We start from the raw sequence: 21,620 nt of genomic DNA on the forward strand, positions 1-21,620 counted from the left end.
ATTTCGTAGTAGCCTACAGATGACTTAGTTTTAATTGGTCGTTAATGAATAAATCTAATATCAGCTTCTCACAAAAGTAAAATCATGATGAAGATCCCGTACTGGAGTGGAAATTTAACGAAAGAAATGCTCCAACATTTACAGCTGATTAATCAATTATCCTTATCCTGGCCTTTTGAAATAGAAACATCCTTTTCTTCTTCGGTACGTATAATGATTGAGCTACATTTAAAGGGAATTAAAGCATTTAAATTGATTTGATTAATTTTGTCACATAAAAAAGTACCGGTATATAAGGCAGGCCAATGAAAATGTTTGAGGCATTGTGTACATAGTTTGTATTTAAGAGCTGCTATAAAATGCCGCAAAATTATTCTTTAATTTTATTTCGAAATAATATAAATTTCTGACTTATTGATATGTACATGTAGCAATATCTTTAGCTTTAGAAAATACTTTGTGTACACGTGTATTAACGTTTTATTATTATATAGATCGCGGAAATATGGCATTTAAGGATTTAGAAATGTATCGGTAAAATAAATCGGTTGTTTGATAAAAATAGTTGTGAACGAATGTGAAGATAATCAACAGATTTTATTAAGAACAAGCATCAATAATGATAAAAAAAACGAAAGAAAACATTGCGGAAGAAAGTGAGATAAAAGGGATCTGTGAGTAAACACCGCACTTACACGTTTTAAAATCAAAACACCGCACATTCAAGTACACGTTTCAAAAACAAAACATTTGAAGAAATTTCTCTTAGACTAAAAATAATTAAATGGTAACATATTTGTTAATTTGAAAGTGAAACAAACAATATAATCGTGAAGCGAATGAGGCACAATGAGGCCTACAAGTTGTTTAGAAAAAAAATCTTAATGAATTGCATGAACGTGCAAATGGGAAAAAACGATCAGACTTATTTTTGAATTTGTCAATTTCATTAAAAAGATCAAAATAAAACATATAAATATGCTTATATTAAAATTATATTATACTTGCATGTGGATCTATGAAGAAAATCAGTTATTCTCCCTGCAGTCTCGAAACTGAATATCATTATGTACACGCTATTACATGTAAATAAAAACGCACACGATTTCATTTCTTGAGAGAAAAAATACTGACGTGGTTGATTATTGTATAATTATACAAGTTTTTATATAAAATAGTATTTTTTTCTTTTAAAATGCTGCAAAATGACATGGATATTTGTATTCATAACATGGCTTTATAAGGCGATTGGGTCTTACTGACGTCATAAGCAAGGGAGGTAAGCCGCGTAAGTCAATGTTCCTTTTCCCGATTAAGTAATTTTGATCGACTGTGGCGCTCACATTTTGCATAAAATATCCACAAAACTATGTCAGTCTTATTAAATAGGCACTTATGAACTCATTCCCGTATATAACTCAATATGGTCAGGATATCGTTTCATATGACCTATAAGGCAAATGTCTCGAACCGACACCAGTAGTTTTTATAGATGGCGAGTCTTCGTTTAATTTTCAGCTTTGTTGTTATAACCCTGATTGGGGATACCGATGCTCATGGGCGCTTGATGAAGCCATGTCAAAGAGGCTCTCTGTGGAGGTGTTATGATCAAAACCAATTCGCGTCAAATTTCGATGATATGGGCAATTTTTGCGGTGGAACGCAAGTAAGAAAATTTTTTCAATTTCATTGATGAACTGGTTTTTCGGTTTTGGGTAATTATTTGAATAAGGAACGTTTTTACAACATTTTAGTCAATTTATTTAATTGGTTTTTTAAAATTAATAATGTAACAAAAAAGTTAATGTTATCGTCTTTTGCTCATTTTAAAAAAAAAATTTAAAAATTTTAAAAATACTTAAAAAAATTATTTTAAAAAATTTATTAAAAAATATTACAGGTACAATGGAATAGAAACGGAGGAAAATTTGGGGTATGTGGCGAAAATGACTTTCCCAGCTAAATACAGGAATTTTATTTAAGTCAATGGCTAAAAATGTTTCCTTTGTAACGTTAGGCAACAGTTGGGGACAATTTCGAGGACAGCCTGGATTCAAAGGTTGTGGTCCACAGGAAACATTTGTGAATTGCGCCGACATCAAAATCACGCCGAGTGACGGGAATCCGCAGCCAGCAACAAAAGCTCCGGTAACAATGCAACCTACTACTCAAGCCCCAGCAACATGGCAACCTGCAACTCAGGCCCCAGCGACATGGCAACCTGTAACACCAGCTCCAGAGACATGGCAACCTATAACACAAGCTCCAGTAACCCAGGCTCCTCGCACGACTTCAAGGGTATCCCTCGGGGGTATTGTCACATCCTGCACTGCCGGACAGTACCTCTCTTGTAGGAAATAGGGGATACGATACATGGTGTGACCAATATTGCAGGGGCAACTCGCCTAACTGTAAGCCTCTGTTCTGTTCCTGTACTTGCAAATATTCAAGCTCTAGCGGATACGGAGGTTCCGGTCAATGTCTTTAGGACCAGCCCTCTGCAATTTCCTCAGGCAAGACAGTGCCTATGCTGATGCCGTAAAACTCGTCTGTGACTGCAATTAGTAATACTATAATAGAAACACTCTGAACTTTGATCAAAGCTTCAAATGAACAAATACTCTGAACTTCGATCACATCTTCAAATGAGCAATCTTTTCTACAGCCTTTTCTAATAGTGAACTTGCAATAATTTGCTATTTTTTAAAATACTGCTTTGTTTTGTCATTTACTACGGCAGAAAATATAGAATATGCCTGAAAAGTGGCAAATCGGTACACATATTAACTAGAAATGCTTCGAGACATACATGTACATTATATCAACAAAAATAATAGAAGTGCGTTCGGATATCGTCAAGTGAATCAAATATTTTCAAGAAATCTCTCAGAGAGAGAGAGAGAGAGAGAGAATGAGAAAGAGAGAAATGTTTTTCATTACTGCACGGTTTTCAAGAATGCAGGCGTAACCAAATATATGGTTTCGTTTAACGTGTAGAGGCCAAGGACCTGGCGACCGTTTCACTAACGTATCGTAGATCGTAAACGTGACCGTAGCACGTAAGTGCGTTTCACTAAGAGTTGCGAGTTACGATGGAAGTTGCTCTTAAGTCTACGAGCAGTCAGGGGCAATCTTAAAACGATTTACGTGCACGTAAACAAATAAAAATGGCCGCCGTGTTTATACTAGCAGACGACGTAGTGCAGAGAAGTTTACGAAGAGAACGAGTTTTTAGAGACAGGACTAACCCCCTAGACTTCCTGAACGACTCTGTGGTGATAGAGCGTTATCGGCTGCCAAGAGAACTTCTTTTCTGTGTCATAGATCTCGTCAGAGAGGACGTTGAACCGGACACCCACAGGAGCCATGCACTGTCACCTTGTACACAGGTGAATAAATTTACCGAAGACCGAGTCCGACTTGAACAATGTATATTTAGAGTTATCTACCGATATTTATGTACACACGAAGGGAAAACACAACATGCAGTCACAGAAATGTGTTAGTGTCAACTTCTATGATACAAAGACATTACTCACCAAAAAATCTATATACTTTTAATTTTTTCAACTTTTTTTTAAATTACACATTGACAATGTTCGCTCTATGATTAGGTATGCAGTAAGAGAGAGAGAGAGAGAGAGAGAGAGAGAGAGAGAGAGAGAGAGAGAGAGAGAGACATAGGGGGGGGGGGTTAAGTAGGCCTAGATACGATTTCGCCAACGATATAGCACCTATTTAAATACATGTATAAGAACATTTTCAATATTATGCAAAATTTCGTAAATATATATCAAGTAAAATGCAAATAACACAACACTAAGTAACTTGCTTTTTAAAAAAAAAAAGGATAAAACGACAGCTATAACTTGGCATCTTCTGGTGTTTAAAGAGGCATATGGAAAATTGATGAGAATACAATAGAAAGTTACATACGTATACATAAAAGTATATTTGAACCATTAGAAACCATAATCCCATAAAAAAAATTCTTGTATATTATATGTTATAAAGGTATCGTAGTGCACAATAAAATTGAATTCATTCATTTTGGTTGAACGTGGTCTTTGTACTGAAAATAATGTAAATACCTGGCGTATTATTATATAAAAAAGACATTGTGAATATTTGCTGTAAGTGAATTTATGTTTGAATACTAATTAAAACGAAACGAGGTCTTAATACTCTTCCAATACCCCACCCCTATCTACATCTACATGTATGGCAAGTTATCTCTCTCTCTCTTTCTCTCTCACTCTCAGACACGTATAAAATAGAGGTTCAATTATTTATGGTACGTACACTTTTTTCAGTTCTAGCGACAGTAAGATACTTGTCGAAAGCAGCTTTTTTCTCAGAGTGCGGCGACCTACATGGGATTTCTAGGGCTAGTGTTTCTAGAGCAATTGACAACGTGACCAAAAGCATTTGCAATAGGCTCTATAACATCAATTTTCCAACTGGTGTGTACAAGTTAAAATTTCTAGTACATGTACCAATATACATGTATAGATATAATTGATTTTGGATGTATTAAATATAATTATTACATCTATTGAATTTTAGTACATCTAAACACGAATTTTATCAGATTGCGGGGTTTCCAAACGTCCTCGGCGCCGTTGATGGGACTTTGATTCCTATCATAGCACCCAAAGACAATGAACCAGAGTACGTCTGTCGGAGGGGCTTCCACGCTATGAACGTACAAGTGGTTGCTGATGCTTCTTTAAGGTGAATTTTCTCCTTCTTTCTTTCATTCAACAGAACTACAATATTATATTACATTAAATGAATACCGAGAGAATCTGTAATTGAAATCCGCATTATTTTTAATCTCAAGGTTTACCAACGTAGTTTGCAAGTTGCCTGGGTCAACTCACGAGTGCGTTTATGTTTTCAAACTCCGCACTGAAAACCCATATGGAAACACGGTATGGAATTTAATCTAAACAAAATTAATAAAATAAATAAATTTTATCAATTTGCACGTATATGTTATAAATTTCGAATTTTCCGCGTGGCGGTAAATACAAAATTAATTGTCTTGTTGTAAATTCTGTTTCTACTGCCACACGATAAATTAAAAATTTACAATATTTTAACCATGTCGAAGGCTCGTTGGATAAAAACCCTTTCCAAAGAGTTGACGGTTGGCTTCTTGGAGACTCGGCATATGCACTGCGAAGTTACATGATGACCCCAAAAGCTAACCCGAGCAGCCAGGCAGAGGAAAATTACAACTCCGCCCACAGCAAAACAAGGGTTGTTGTTGAACGGGCTCTTTGTGTTTGTAAATCCAGATTTAGGTAATGATTACTCATGAACAACGATGACCTATGGGATTTGAAAATATCCATACATTTTGTTCCTTAAACGCATTCATACGATTTTCAAACGGGGTCAAACCCATGAATCAGTGAGGAAACCTACTTTTTTGTTTACTTTCAGGTGCATACATAAATCTGGAGGGGTGCTTTTATTTACACCTGCCAAAAGTGTTCAAATAATCACAGCTGTGTTCAAGCTGCAAAACCTGTGTATGGACATCAAGCTGCCAGTAGATGACATGGAGCTCATTTTCCATCCAGATGAGGGGGTTACTCAGCCTGGAGCAAATGCTGACACTGCTGGCCAGACTGTACGACAAAGGCTCATCCAGAGATTTGCTATATAACTAGTTTATTTTATTTACAGTCCACTTGCAGGAAAAAATGACAAGATACTTCTATTTGTGATATCAATGAATTAATTAGGGCCCCGCAAGAATTTGCGGGTGCCCTATAGTAATCACTCTGTCCGTCCGTCCTTCTGTCCGTCCGTCCGTCTGTCACTCTTCTGTCCACAAATTTCCTGTTTTTTTCTAATAACTTTTTTTATGGTTGCCCAATCAAGTTCAAATTTGGTATGGTAGTTCAGTAGGCAGAAATACATATTTTGATGCTAAGTTTGGTTCTCTATGTCTTCTGGTTTGGAGCTGGGGTAGTGGGGTAGATTCCTAACTATGCACAAGAAAAATGGGCTAAGAGAGATAACTGCTGAGAATGAATGGGCAAAGAGAGATAACTGCTGAGAATGTTACCATTGTATACATGGAAGGCTGTGCAATATTTTTCCTTTGGGATTAATTAACCTTCCACAGGAAGAAAATCCTAAGCTTTATCTTTATCTGTCACATTGAGATTAATTACTGCACTGCCTGTGTCTGCAAATGAACTTTGTTTTGAAGTTAAGGTCAACTTTGAATGATGTGTAGTATTGTGTACATTTTTTGAAATATGGATTTAAAATATAATATTCATATTTTATTTTGGTTAAAATACCGTACACAATGATTTATAATAATTTTATTGAATAGAGGCAAAGCCTAGGTATCATTGCATTGGTATCAATTCTTTGTTTTTTTAACAAATTTTATTTCATCCCATGTTAACCCCCTTTATCCCGTGGATATGACTCATTGGATATTTTTTTGATATCCCGCAGTTGTGACTTTACAATGGGATTTGCCTAGGCATAATGAAGTAAAATAATGTAGAGTTTTATAAACAGTGTAAACATTGATTGTGGTGTATAAAATATGGGATAAATAGAATCTCATGATTTGTAGTATAATATGATTTTTATCCAACTTGTGTGTTTTATCCCCTCACTAAGGCTCAAGAAAAAAACACTTTAATTGTTGGATGAAAATCATATCCAACTACAAATCACGAGATCCTATATATTCCAGTTCTTTACATCTTCTGCCGGGCATTTATTTTTCATCATTGTTAATATAAAGAGGATGGAATTCAAATTTTTTTTCACTTCTCTATATTAATTGTCATAGCGGGGCCCTTCCTGACTGGTCAGTTTTCTAGTTAATCTACTGTATTAAACGATAAACACAGACACATGTTCAAAACATGAACATTTAACAAATATGTATTTTTCATTTGTGATAATTATCAATTAAATAATCTATTAAATTAAACACATATACATTTACATACATGAAACATGGACTTTTAACAAATATGTAATATAAATAAATTTCTTTTAAAACAAAATGTCTACAAAAAACTGTAAATGAAAATAAGTGTGGATATGCCAACAATTATATATCATTCTTTACATTTAACAGAAATCATGTATACCGAATTGCACATAATTATGCAAATTTGTATCAATTCAGACTTTTGGCTAGTGTCGGTTTTATAAATGAGTGTATTTTAAATAAGTATGACTGTATTTTCAGTAAATTTTAAAAACATTCTTAATGAATATCTTTATAATATGTCAAACATAACAACAAATGTTGTTATACTTTCATGTTAAATACTGAAATCTGATTGGTTAAGACGCAGTTAATAATATTTTCTATTACCCTCAGCGTAAGTAACGCACTTAGCAACGGGTAACATTAAAAAATGTTACATGCGCGAAAATTATGCGCGTACGGTTCGCTGTAGAATTGACGTTATTCCTATATAAAAGCAGTAAAATTTTCTTAAAAATTAAGACATTCAGTATAACAAAATAAATAGTGCCTGTTTGGGAGGATAACAGTTGAAATTGACACCCCTCGAAAACCATTGTCAACCTCCGCTTCGCGTCGGTTGACAATGGTTTTCTCGGGGTGTCAATTTCAACTGTTACCCTCCCAAACAGGCACTATTTATATAATAACATTATCAATACATGTAAAAATGATGTGAAGTTGTACATATGATTCTTTAACAAAACATCCCAACTTTGAAGCACATGAAAAAAAAATTGGTAATACAAAGTTCAATTGTTACATAGTGTTTTTGTTCTAACTTATGAAAATACATGTGCAAAGTTTGATTGAAATTGACCCAGTGCTTCTAGAAAAGGAGTAAAAATTTGAAAAATTTGCAGACAGACAGACATAAAAATGCCAGACATAGTGTGATCAGCAAAATTCATATTGGCTTCAGCCAAGGGGAGCTTAACTTGCAACAAATAAATATATTATAGGTTTGAGAATACATAAAAACATAGCCTTGGTGATGATTAAAGGGTAAAAAAAAATGGCAATTTTGGTCCAGTGATTCTGGAGTAGAAGTAAAAACTGTGAGAAGTTTACAGACAGACATACAAAAGGGCATTAAACATCCATATAGTTTTGGGTCATAAACTTTGAACATACAGGATGGGCGTATATACAATGTGTTCAAATCTTTGTATAATTTCCCAAATGTTTCCATTAGAAATCGGTGACGCTCCATTTTCTATATAACGTCAAATCTGATCACAGCAAATACACGTACATGTACGCACAAGTAAACGTCATCATAGCTTTTTAAGAGATTAAATCATTATTCCAAGATGAAATAAAATATTAAAACTTACGTAGCCAAATTGATATATATTTTTGAAAAAGAATTTTACCGGCAAAGTTCCGTCTGTCCTATAACACATCAGGCCGTGCAGACAAATTGAATACAACGTGGTATTCAATTTGTCTGCATAGCCTGGTCTGTTCTGTAGAATCAACGATATCCAAAAATATGCATTCAATGCTTAAATAAGAGCACATTGTAAATGTTGTATTTACACCCACCCAATTATGAAAATATACTTAAAATTTAAAATATGGCAGACATTTATGGTTTAAATATTTAAAATGAAGATGTAAAAAATCCTCGTATGACTGGTGACACTGATGGTGTACTGTCTGCCCTTGACTCCATACTCCAATGGACATACTGCTCAAGGAGCTCCAGCTTGCGCTTCTCAACATCCAAATGCCCTCTCATGACTTCCAACTTTTCCTCCTCATTCTGTACTATTCTCTGTTGGAGTGAAACTGAAATGCATAGTAAGAAAAGAAGATTTAGACATTAATTGTAATATATGTGCCTTGCATAAAAGAGGGTACAATAAAGCATGTTTATAACAAAGTGCCAGGGATGGGCGATTTTACCTCTCTATAAGTGTAATTTATTATATCCGTCAAGATTACAACAATTGTTTAACCTGTAGAGGCAAAGGACCTGGCGAATGATTATAGAGGCACTACAGCTCATTTTGCGCAAATTCCATGAAATGACAACTAAGCTTGAACTTAGCAAAAATTACGCTTTGTGAAATCTTAAAAATTTCAATTTATCGCTAAAACTAACAGTTTTAGACGGACAATACAGTAAATGTTGCAAGCCCAGCTTTTCTTTCAACAGCACAATTGTAAATATTTCAGAGTGACTTTCAGCAAGAGGGTGAAAAGACCACGAATTTCGACATATTTTGCTAAAAGTTGATCAAAACAGATGGAACAAAACAGAAGTGCGAACTGTATATTCTGTAAGAGATAATAAATCTGTCATCAATACATTATTTTATTATTAGAATATTTTTAACATCGAGATCCGCCAAGGATTTTTATTTCCTTTCTTCATAAAGTGCCTTATTCATAAGAAGGTTTTGAGGTCGTCACAAGTGTAGACATTTCTTAACAATAGAGCTAGTAAAGACGATTTATTTGTCATGTGCATAGCCCTGTGGTAGAATTATTCTCACTACTTGTTTATTTCTAGATTTGAATAACCAAATAAAGTTAATCTTTTCCGCCATTTTACTCTTTTCCCAGAAAGCTGCTTAGTTAAATGCATTTTACTCAATGACATTAAAGATTTATCCACCAAACACTTACAACTGTTATTAAAAAAGTGTGCTTGTTTAAAGTTGCTCCTTGCGTTTTCCATTCGAAAAAATGATAAAAAACCCACATTAGTTTGGCTAATTTGATTGAATTGCCAATCGTAACATCGCTCGGCTTTTTCTCGACTTGACGGAAAAGGCTGAGCGATGTTCCGATCGTTGAATTGCAAGAAAGCGTCACGTCTGACGTCATTTACTGCTACAATTGATGTGAAAAATAGATAAAAATGTACCATATGTAAATAAAACTCTTCTATGCCAGCAGAATAACAAAGATTTTGATATAACTTAAAACACTTTTAAGGTAGTCCATCCATAAGAATCATATTTCATATCTAATGGATTGCAAGTTTGATCGCTAAAATCTTAGTGTGATTTTAAGGGGTTTATTAAGTAATAAAGATTCACCTTTGAATTAAAAAAAAATATTATAACAAATTTATCATGTCGAAGTTAACATTGAAGTCTTTAGTACAAGTAATTTTCTCACATTTCTGTTGGTAAATAGTTTCAAAAGCTTTTCCTTTCTTTGAATATGCTATAATAATCATTCATAATTTACAGTACATTAAAAATTTTTCCTAAAGGGCAGAGAACTCTTTAAAAAAAAGTTTTAAGTGCAATAAAATATTTACTACATACATGTACATACTCCCTACTTTGGTTTACGTCCGCCTCACAATAACTTTAAAATACATATTTGATGTAGTATAGATCAATCAAAATTGTTAAATTCGCCTTAGTGATGGATGGACTGGCTGCTTGGTCCGATTTTATATGAAAATTTTTGTACGCTTTTAGACGATGGTTATGCTATGCATGTGTATGTAATATTAGACATAGCAGTAGTTTTTCCGTCAATTAAGCCTTATTTTAATGAAAAAAATAATGTACAAAATTTATTTACAAAACAAACGACATAAAAAGGGTATCGCGTTATTTCGCTTCATATTAAAATTTGCTCCTGATGTCGAGGCCGAGATGGTTCTATTACGACTTTGACATCGCATTTAATAAGGGTCGCAAAGTCTTGGCAAACCAAAAACAAACTTGTGTACATTTTGTTCACTATTATTTCTTAAGTTTGTTTGTTTACAAATTACAATCGATGCATATCATGCTGGTTGAATAAACTCAAACATTCGGGGGGATGAAACTTAACGGTTCCCTTCTGAGTCACATGTTTAATGTCTACAGGACATTATTTATATTCATTTTAAGACATCCAATACTTGCAATTGCATCAATAGACGTCCAACTGACATTAGTAGTGCATAGAAAATAAATCAAATTGTTTTTAGGACAGACCTCTTAACTTTCTAAGGTTTTTAACCATGTCCAGTGCAAACTTTTCAAAATATCTATGAACGTTTAATTCTTTCAGGACGTTCATCGGCCACTGGAATTTTAAATACTACATTTTAATCCAAAATCGTGATTTTCCGACGTAGCCACCTTAAGGATTTTTCAAAGTAGTTATTATTAGGAAATCATTTATCGACAACTTTTAAAAAAAAAAGCTTCATAATGATTGAATTTTTTTCTCTTTTATCTCGAAAGCCTCTGAAATGCGCTTTTGTTTGTTTTTCTTCAATTACATCGCCTTTCGATTCATACAGATAGTTTATCATGGCATTATCAAAGTTGTTTTGTATTTGTTTTTGTTATGTATTGTTTGTTAACCGGGTTTTCCAACGGAAAAAAACCGGTTATTAAAATGGTGAAAATGGCGGGCGGGCGGGCTGCTGCAAAAAGGGTACCCTCATTGTACGGATAACTCCTCCTACAGTTTTCAAGATAGAAAGTTGTTCTTTTGCAGATCAATTGTACTTATATTAGAGGTGTGAATATTGCTAGGATTTTGATTTCTGATAATTATCGAAAAAATACTAGCTTTTGAACTTAGTCATTTTTTGGCAAAATATTGCATATAGGGTATCCTCATTGTACGGATAACTCCCCCTACAGTTCTCAAGATAGGAAGTTGTTCTTTTGCAGATCAATTATACTTATATTAGAGGTGTGCATATTGCTAGGATTTTGATTTCTGATAATTATTGAAAAAATACTAGCTTTTGAACTTAGTCATTTTTTGGCAAAATATTGCATATAGGGTACCCTCATTGTACGGATAACTCCCCCTACAGTTCTCAAGATAGGACGTTGTTCTTTTGCAGATCAATTGTACATATATCAGAGGTGTGCATATTGCTAAGATTTTAATTTCTGATAATTTATCCAAAAAAAATACCAGCTTTTGAACATAGTCATTTTTTGGTAAAATGTTGCATAAAGGGTACTCCATTTTCACTGGATACGGGTTGACATGGATTATGGATACAGTTCACATAAAAGAAAACCCGGGTTGCTGTCACATTGACAGCTTTTCACTTGTTTTTTTTATAAATCTTATTTTAAATAGGATATTATTTCGGGTGACACGTCTGTCGGTAGGGAAAATAGGGCCGGCTAAGCATTGGGTTGAATTAAAGGTCGACATTCCGCTTAAAGATGCATCGTAACGATTTGAGTTTTCTTTTCTCCATTTTTCTTTTGTTGATGTTTGCCCGACAAAAGTATATCTAATGCAAAACCAAAACTCAACCGGGTGCTCAACAGAATGCCAGTTATCGATTTATAAGGAAGATAGAGAGCTCAACAATTTTTTGTTTAGTAGACAAGGGTCGTACCATGTTTTTGCTTAAAGTTGTCAAATAAACTCTTTAAAGTTCCGAACATATTTTTTAAGAAGAGGCCCAATGGGCCACATCGATCACCTGAGCAACACTGGCTTTTTTTGGATGTTCAAAGGATATTGTGCCATATGGCCCCTCTGTAGATTAACCACAAATGAATATCTGAATTTTACACTTATTTTTGCATATACTTAATCTTTGACATATTTACCTGTATGGAATACCATTTTTACCGAAAATAAGATCATATGCAATATAAAAACCTAAATTTTCAGTTGTTTTTCACGGTTATATTCCAGTTCCCTTTATTTACCCCCCCCCCCCATCACTTTATAAAACGATTAAAATACATGAGAGCATTAAGGTACATTTTCTCCCTCCGCTACTTACTAGTTATTGTATTTATTTTTAAAAATCCTATATGTGAAAGAAGAAAAGTGTACCTCAATGCACAAGAATGAATGCGCTCAATTCCTCAAATTAAAAACATTGAAAATTTTAATTGGCCTTCTCCATTATAAACGATTGTCGTTTACCAGGCATGAATTCGTTTCGTATGACGTTTCATATCCTTACTCACTTGACTGATGAATAAACTGAAAAATGTTGTCACATATGTTAAAGAGCTATCATTAAAATCAATGTATTGGCAGGCATGCCGCTCTATTGTACCAAGGCCCACCCATTAATTTCAAAAACAACAAATATTTACAAACAAAGATGATTTTCCGTTGCACTATTTTTTTAAGAACGATAATGCTTTTATTCCCATATTAATGATGTGTCAGGACTATGGAAACTGTTTAAAAGACGTTGTTTATATTGTGTTCGAAAAACTATCAAAATTTATGTAGATTTTATGCAATTCATCGTTTAAGAAGAGGCACCAGAAAGTAGTTACAGCATAACATCCTTTTAGCAAGACATTTCTATTGATGAGCCAAAATTTCAGCGTCAATCGTTGAATTATAAGCAAGATACATAGCTTGGTTCGAGTCAGGTTTTTGTTCACATGAGTTTATTAAAATCAACTTAAGATATTTTAAAAATTTGGTATTTCCTATTCAGCATAGCTGCATTTAAAATATGAACGAACCATTACGGAGATCCTATGGAGTTGTAGCCTTCTGCCCCCCCCCCCAACAAAAAAAAAATCGGGAGAGGGCTACATTATAGCAGTTAGTAACATCGAACATCGGTTTGCACATATACAGCTTAATCTAACTGAATTGCTGACTTTCTTGTGAAAATACGAATTCGTGCAGTAAAAAGTTATTTCAGCATTTACCTTGACCTTGATAGGATTTGACAAAAACCTGATTTTCTTTTCTTCTCCTATAAGCAGTTTCCTTCGATCTTCTTTGAAAGTAAACAAAACTTGATGACGCTATCGTATATGAATATATTAGTGTACGAAAAGTAAAATTGATGAATTTTCACACCAAAAATTGTGAGGTATTCATATACAAATTGTTCTAATATACTCAACGTATCTATTAATTAAAAGATATAAAACAAATAATGAACTATTTTTCATTACACTCTACACAATTCAAAGAGGTTTCACGCGACCGTGTCGTCAAGAGCACTACTTTTAAAAGCACGTTTCCTTACAAAACATAAAAAAACAATAATTCATTATACTCCAGATATCAATCTAAAATTGAATAAGAATTTGAAAAAAAAAATATGAAATTGATATTATTAACATCATATTCATCTGTTCATGTATTTTATCAACATCGATTAACACGGATTATTTGAATGCAGAATACAAAATTGACATATTTTTTTTGGTATTCACATACTGTACTGAAATTATTTTTATTGCGTGGACCCTGAGGTATATATAAGCGGGGTTAAACCGGATGCTATGGGGAAAATTCAGCCGGCGCATGAGCTAGCCTGGTTCCTGTGCATAATGGGTAGCTCAGGGAACCAGACTTGCACACGTTTATCTGAATCGGAATTCCATGCCATCTGCACAAAGTTCAAAGGTACTGTAATTGTAAAGTTGTCGGTAAATAGTACAGAAACAAAGTATTCCTTTTAAAGAAATGATCGGCATGTGATATAAACTGTCAGTATTATGAATTAAGTAAATGTTATGCCGAAACTACAACATGCATCAAATAGCATAACTTGCAATGGTTTGTTGTTTTCCGAATACACGTAGCTTAACTTTACTTTTATAGTAGGCGAGGCTAGGGTACTTACAGATTAAAATTTTTAAGCATTTAAGTATGATTGAATAATTATGTCACTGTATATAATAGATGATTTATATAATTATGTCACTGTATAAAAGTTTAAATCTCAAGAAAAATGCATCAAAATATGAAATAAATTTACACAAACATGTCACTGCATAGTTACCAAAGTAGTGCGAAGCGTAATGTGTGCGCAAATAGTAGAATTCGCCGAATGCCTGATACTATACATGCAATCTTCATTAATATAGATCATAATTATTTTAGAAGTATGAACCCTTTAAATTCTGAGATAAAAAGTGAGGGCTACATATACGTACTGCAATGTACAAATTTAGTGGTTAAAAGAAGAGGGCTAGAGTCGATGGAATCTCTAATAATCTTATGGCTTTCACGTTGTCGTTGGAAACACAAGCATATGCTCCACGTATTGCAGTCCTTTTTTTGAAGGACAGCAACTTGTTTACTTCTAATATTTATGCACCCCCCCCCCCCCCCGGCTGCTGTACGTTTTTATCTTTGTCTAGTTGGACTTTACATATCATAAGAATGAGAAATAACAAAAAAAAAAACCTGATTTGAAATTCCTTTTTGAAAGTCTTATTTCTAACAAGAGGCCAATAGCCTTAACGGTCACCTGAGTAACATATAACCCATACAAAAACTTGTCGAGGAGTCTCATATATTCATTTAATTGGGTTTCATTCTGGAGTAGAAAATTATAAATTTTTAATGACGACCACCTCCCTGCCTGAAATCTTATTAAAAAAAAGGCTAACTGTATTCGGCGCGTCCGCGCGCTCGCGCAACAGATTTTGTTTGTCAATTAGATTATCGACTATACGATTTTATTTTCATCGGGCACGATGTTTCACTCTGCCAGAATGAGTAGTGAACAACGATGGTATTTGATGCACAAAGTAATAAATAATCCTGATATGCAATGAGTTTGATTTAAATGAGGTATTTGGTGTTTTTTCAATAGAAATCTATTAGAAACATTGAGTATATGAGATTGTAGAGATGATAAATGAATGAGAGAAAAATCTAAAACTGTTTTAATACTATGAATCCTGTTTGTTTGATGCGTTCGTTATAATACAACATTTTCACGTTTTTTGTCATCAAACTTCATGTTATTTTCATATAATGCTAAATACCATTAAAAATCACTTTATCTTTTCCCGAGAGCATTGGGGAGAGGGAAGAAGCTGGATGATGTTAAAAATATTTCTTGCGATAATGAGATAATTCTCTGTACTATATTATCATATAATTTCTAAAATAAATATTACAATGCCAAACATCTGTGCCCTGGACCACCATCCATGCGGTGAAATCGTACCCTGGATAAGTACATGTATATTCATTGATCATGTAATAAGGTACGGGTTCAAGGCCCAGAGGGAAACATAATTATTATTTGGTTATATATATCCTGTGCATGCGCATACATGTATGTATAGTAGTACCTTGTATTATTATTAAAATTGGCAAGAAGTTCTCACTTGATAAATAACAATATATTGGGAGAAAAATGGAAGTTACAGAAAATTTCTGTACAAGCCATGGGCTTTCTAGTCATTAACCTTACGATATTATTGCTCGGACGACGATAGCTGTGCGTAAACATATATTTGATACCATTCACACTGAAGACAGTATGGACAAATCTTGCGATTTAATCACTTTTAGCTGTACATTTAAATTTACATACTGGACGGCCCCATACCCTGGTTTATAATGTTTAGGCCAGTTGGACTATTGACTCAACAAGTCCAATTTCTACGGACAGTATGTGTTTGTAAAACACTGATACCCTGTTTGGCATCAGAGACATAAAAACATTTGTGTTTATGTTACTAGTATTTATGTCTCTGTTGGCATTTAATGCCAAGATTAGTCTTAAAAAATTAGACCGGACTCCAGGATCAATGTGATATTAAAAATTAAAAAAATGTTTGTGATGTCCAAAATAAAAATAAAAGCAAAAGCTCTAACCGCTCAGTTAAAAAAACAGACAATATCCATTATCAAATCATGAATTAAATTTGTTTTGTGTAACTAATGAATAAATGTGCGATTTATAAAAGCTCTACAGCCTACCATTATAAAAGTGAATCAAACTATTAGTCAAGGTAATTACTATCGGGGTCGAAATTTCTTGACAAGAATGTAAGCGATAATGCTTAAAGATAAGGAAAAAACGACGTCATTTGAGTGTTTTACTATGGGAAGATTTTAATTGGAATAAAAGAGATGAGATGGACGCGCAGGCGCGCTGAATACAATTAGCCAAAAAAACTTAAATGAAGCATCTTAAAATGTGTTGAATTTATATCAAGTTTTATAAAAAGGGGTGTTGTCATGGACGCCTAGGTAATACATTGGAGGTGTTTTTCCGTACTTGCCGGAAAGGCCCGAGAAGTTGCAATTGCAGTCGTCTTATTCAGCAGCCTTGACAGTTCTCGCGTGATTTTATGGGATTTACGCTTGAAGTTTTGATGGGCACGATAACGTGAATGTCTGTTTATAAGCGATCTTACCTCGTTATATTACTAAAATATCATTCAAGGATATAGTATATAATGGAAAGTTCATGTTTAATGCATTAATTATGTTTAAAATAGGGGAATTCTTTTATTCAGTTTCAGGTCTGCTCCTGAATTCTCATTGGCTGACCCAAAATAAAACCGATCAATGTCAGTTAACATGGCGGACAAATTCAACCTGAATTCTCATTGGCTGTCCCAAATTAAAACCGATCAAGGTCAGTAAACATGGCGGACAAAATTAACCTTTCAACAATACGATTAATTTGAGCCAAAATTGTTGCAGGAGTGAATGCACCCCCCCAAAAAATATATCGGGATCGAGAGGGCTACATAATTGATTATTGCAGCTAATATTTGTTCAAAACTAAATGTATGATTCAATGTCCCTGAAGTTTTCTACCTGAATTGTAAAATTTATGGCCCCTGGGACAGGGGTTGAGGCTCTAGGGCGGGGCCAATATAGCCATAGAGAGAAAATGTATTAAAAATCTTAGAAAATCTTCTTTACGCCCACACATGTCAACGAAATACAGAATGTATGGGTTATTGTGTCCACTTACTCCTCTACCTACATGTATATTATAAATTTTATTGCCCTTTGGTAAGGGGTTGAGGACCTCGGGGGGAGAGGGGCAATATGGCCCCATAGTGTTAATCTTTATACTGTTTCAAAGTCTTCTTCTCGACTCTCTCACATCTGTAAGAAAAACTGACTTCATAATTATGTTTACTAGAAAGTCTTCTACTAAAATTTAAATTACATATCCCCTAGTGTTTGGGTCTTGACCCCAGGGCGGAGACAACATGAATGTATAGTGTTAATGCATATATTGTTTAAAGATTATTTCTCCACTCCAACACACCTGTAAGGAAAGCTGAATTCAAGGTTTAGTAGACCAAGAAGCCCTCTACCAAAATTTTAAATTTCATGTCCCCCGAGGTAGGGTTTTGACTCTGAGGCGAGGCCAAAATATTCATATATTGTTAATGCATTTAAAGTTTTAAAATCGTCCTCTTTACTTCAGCCGATACAGAATAAAATCTGACTGTATAATAAAAAGAAAACAAATCCGTCTGTCAAAATTTTAAATTGCATGTCTCCCAATGTAGGGATTTCAATCTAGGGCGGACCAAAACACTAATATAGTATACAGGGTAGGGTTCTTAATGCAGGATATGGCCAAAATGGTAATTTAGTGTTAATTAACATATATAATGTTTTAAAAAAGTCTACTGACACAGAATAAAAACTGAATACATATTTAGAAAAAAACATTAAGCTGTCAATTTTAGTAATATTTCATCTAATGCAAGGGTTACAGCTAGGAAAGAGGGGGGGGGGGGTATTCTTCTCAGGAATTTCAATGAAAGAAATGAGTAAATTTACAAATATAGCAAAAAGTAAGAATGGAGCTGTCTATCAAAGTTAAAAGACTGTAAAAGCATTTGGAAAGAGTTCAAGGGGGGATGGGTAGCAGTTAATGAAGTAATCTTCCCTTGCTTCTTCATAATGGAGTTATCTTCCTTTCCTGGTTCATATTTAGTAATTAATCATTGAATATAATGTAATTCTAAAAAAAGTTGTATGATCAAAAGAGTTATGGAAGTACATATTTTTATTACTGGAAACAAAAACAGTTTTTTAACCTTCTAGATAAACAAATAAACTTGTTAAAAGTAAAGTATTACTTAAATCGCTGATACATGTAAAATAATTTTGTTATATAAATGCCAGTTGGTGATTAATCTTCAATGATGGTTGAAAAATCAAAACAGGAACAGGAGAAATGAGCATCTTATGATTACCTTTAAAGCCATTCATTTGTATTTTGTACAGATGCCCACAGGGAGTTTTTTGTCTGCCCCTGGGGATGTTGGATGGGAGGTTGTTTTAGATAAAACATGTATACTAGCCACATTGTTTTAGATTATCCATGAAAACATATACATAAAGCCTATCATGAAAGTTTACAAATATCTGAAAATTATTTTCTATCAGTCTTGCAACATTTTTTAATATCAGGTCATACATTCTATTATTACCTTTAATTTTCTTTTGGAATAACAGGTGCTGCCTTATCATGGATACAGTCATACCTCAGTGATCGACATCATAGTATTGCTATAGGCCAGTCTAAGTCTAGAGACTTTCAATGAATTTTGGTGTTCCACAAGGTTCGGTCCTTGGACCAAAGCTTTACGGCCTGTTTGCTAAACCAATTTGTGATATTTGCCGTAAACACAACATGAGTTTTCAGTGCTATGCTGACGATACTCAGTTGTATATAGCAAATACACCTACTAGCAACTGGATAGATATAGCAGCTCGTCTGCAGATTTGCCTGTCTGATATTGGTTCTTGGATGCGTTCCAACTATTTGAAGATGAATCAAGAAAAACAGAGCTAATTGTCTTCACTCCGAAACACAAAATTAATTACTTCAAAGAACACGGCATCAATTTTGACGCCAACAAAATTAACGTCTCATGAATTGTAAAAAATGAAGGTGTCATTTTTGATTCGGTACTGAACATGGATCACCAGGTTCGAAACATTGCAAATTCATGTTACCACCAACTAAGGAACATTTGTCGCATTCGACCCTTAATATCAGAAAGCGGTAGTAAAACCCTTGTATGCTCACTTGTGACCTCTCGTGTGACTACGGCAATGCCTTACTTCACGGTGTATGTACCAGTTCCTTGTCAAGACTTCAAAGGATTCAAAACAGCCGCTAGGATTATAACGCGTACTCGGAAATATGACCACATAACACCAGTGCTGGTCAAGTTACACTGGCTCCAAATCGAGCAGCGAATTGAATACAAGCTGATCCTACAGGCTTTCAAAGCCTTACACAGAACATCGCCATTTTATATACAAGAACTGGTCCAGGTCTACAAGCCAAAAAGGTCTCTGCCCTCAGAGAGCTCTATGCTCCTTGTTCAGTCGCGTGCGCGGACTAGGTCGTATGGTGACAGGCAGTTCGAAGTGGCCAGTTCTACATTGTGGAATAACCTTCCCCAAAATCTTAAAAATTTATTGAAAACTTATCTTTTCAGCAAGGCTTATCCAGACTATTCTTCAGTATTTACGCATTTTAAACTTTATTTTATTGAGGACAGAGACAGCACAGCATTGAATTTTACATGTAAACAAAATTTAGTGTTATATAAGTTTGTAGTTTTTAAAATTCAGTGTATTTAGGTGTATTTAAAATTTATGTTCTTAGCTTTTTTATGCCAATAACTTTTATATGTACATCGCTATAGAGTAATTTAATATATAATTATATATGGCGCTTTATGAATTTTATATAATAATAATAATGTAGAAATTGCGAAAATAATTTGACAGCAGGTTAGTTTTGATTTTTTGTTTTGGTGATATATGAATGCATTAATGTTTAAAATGTAGAAATAATAGGTCTGTTACGAAAATTCAGGGAAACTTGAGTCAAAACATTGGTCGAAGCATAGGCCGTCTTCAGTTCCGATATTTTCACGTTTTCCAGAATCAAAATATGAGGGCTTGCGAAGAAAAGTGGATGTAGGCTATGCCTGTTCACTTCTCAAAAGAGAATAACGTTTTAAAGGGACTTGGACACGATTTGAAATCAAATATTATTTTTTATTTTTATGTTTAAAATGATTTAATTGTGCATTTTGAATGATTGACCAAATATAAATGTTAGATGTGGAGTGTCAAACAAGATACAGACATAAGGATTCATTGTTATGTAAACAAAGATCGAGTCATATATATTTTTTTACAAATAATATAAAGTAAAGAAATTACCATTTATTTGACAAAATGACTGGTGGCAAACAAGATAAATGATTCAATGTGTTCATAAATATTGTCAACAAAAGACAAAAGGAAGCGCCTTTTCATTGAAACTAATTCCAATATAACACATATTTAAACAATAACAAGACTCAAGCTTTGTTTACTAAACAAATAACTTCAAACTCTGTATTTTGCTTGTTACTCAATATTTGACTTTAAAATTTTGAGGAAGCAATAACAATATCCATATCAACCATTCTAGACTTAAAAAGTGGAAAAAATAAATTTTGAAAATTTTGAGCTCAAATCGTGTCCAAGTCCCTTTAACCTACTTAGCAATGTTGTGAGACTACAATTGTAAACAAAAATACATAATGGTTATTTTATTTCATTGTTTATTTCGAAAGAAAGTTCATTCCAATATGATTGTGACCCATTGTAAAGATCAACATTATAAAGAATATTTTATTATCAAATTCAATTATCCGAGTGCTGAACTAACATAAACACATACATGTACCAATGGATTTAGTTCATATAAATATGATTCATAAGATAAAAAATGTTCATACCCAAATAATCAAACCAGGATTTATGCATTTTTAGAATCCTACACCTATACATTTGTTTCATTTTGATCAGACACTCGGGAAATAAAAAAATAAGGCATTTGTCTCGCAACTGAATGGATACGCATCAATTC

General features: G+C 33.8%; 1 protein-coding gene across 4 annotated transcripts in view; it reads left to right on the forward strand.

Moving 5' to 3' along the window:
- The window catches only part of LOC117692745 (fibrinogen-like protein A), a 176,131-nt gene that overhangs the window by 14,006 nt on the left and 140,505 nt on the right, over positions 1–21,620 (forward strand). The gene's annotated exons all lie outside the window — the stretch shown is intronic.

This window comes from Magallana gigas, chromosome 3 (genome assembly GCF_963853765.1).
Source record: "Magallana gigas chromosome 3, xbMagGiga1.1, whole genome shotgun sequence".
In the NCBI taxonomy this organism is placed as follows: Eukaryota; Metazoa; Mollusca; class Bivalvia; order Ostreida; family Ostreidae; genus Magallana; species Magallana gigas.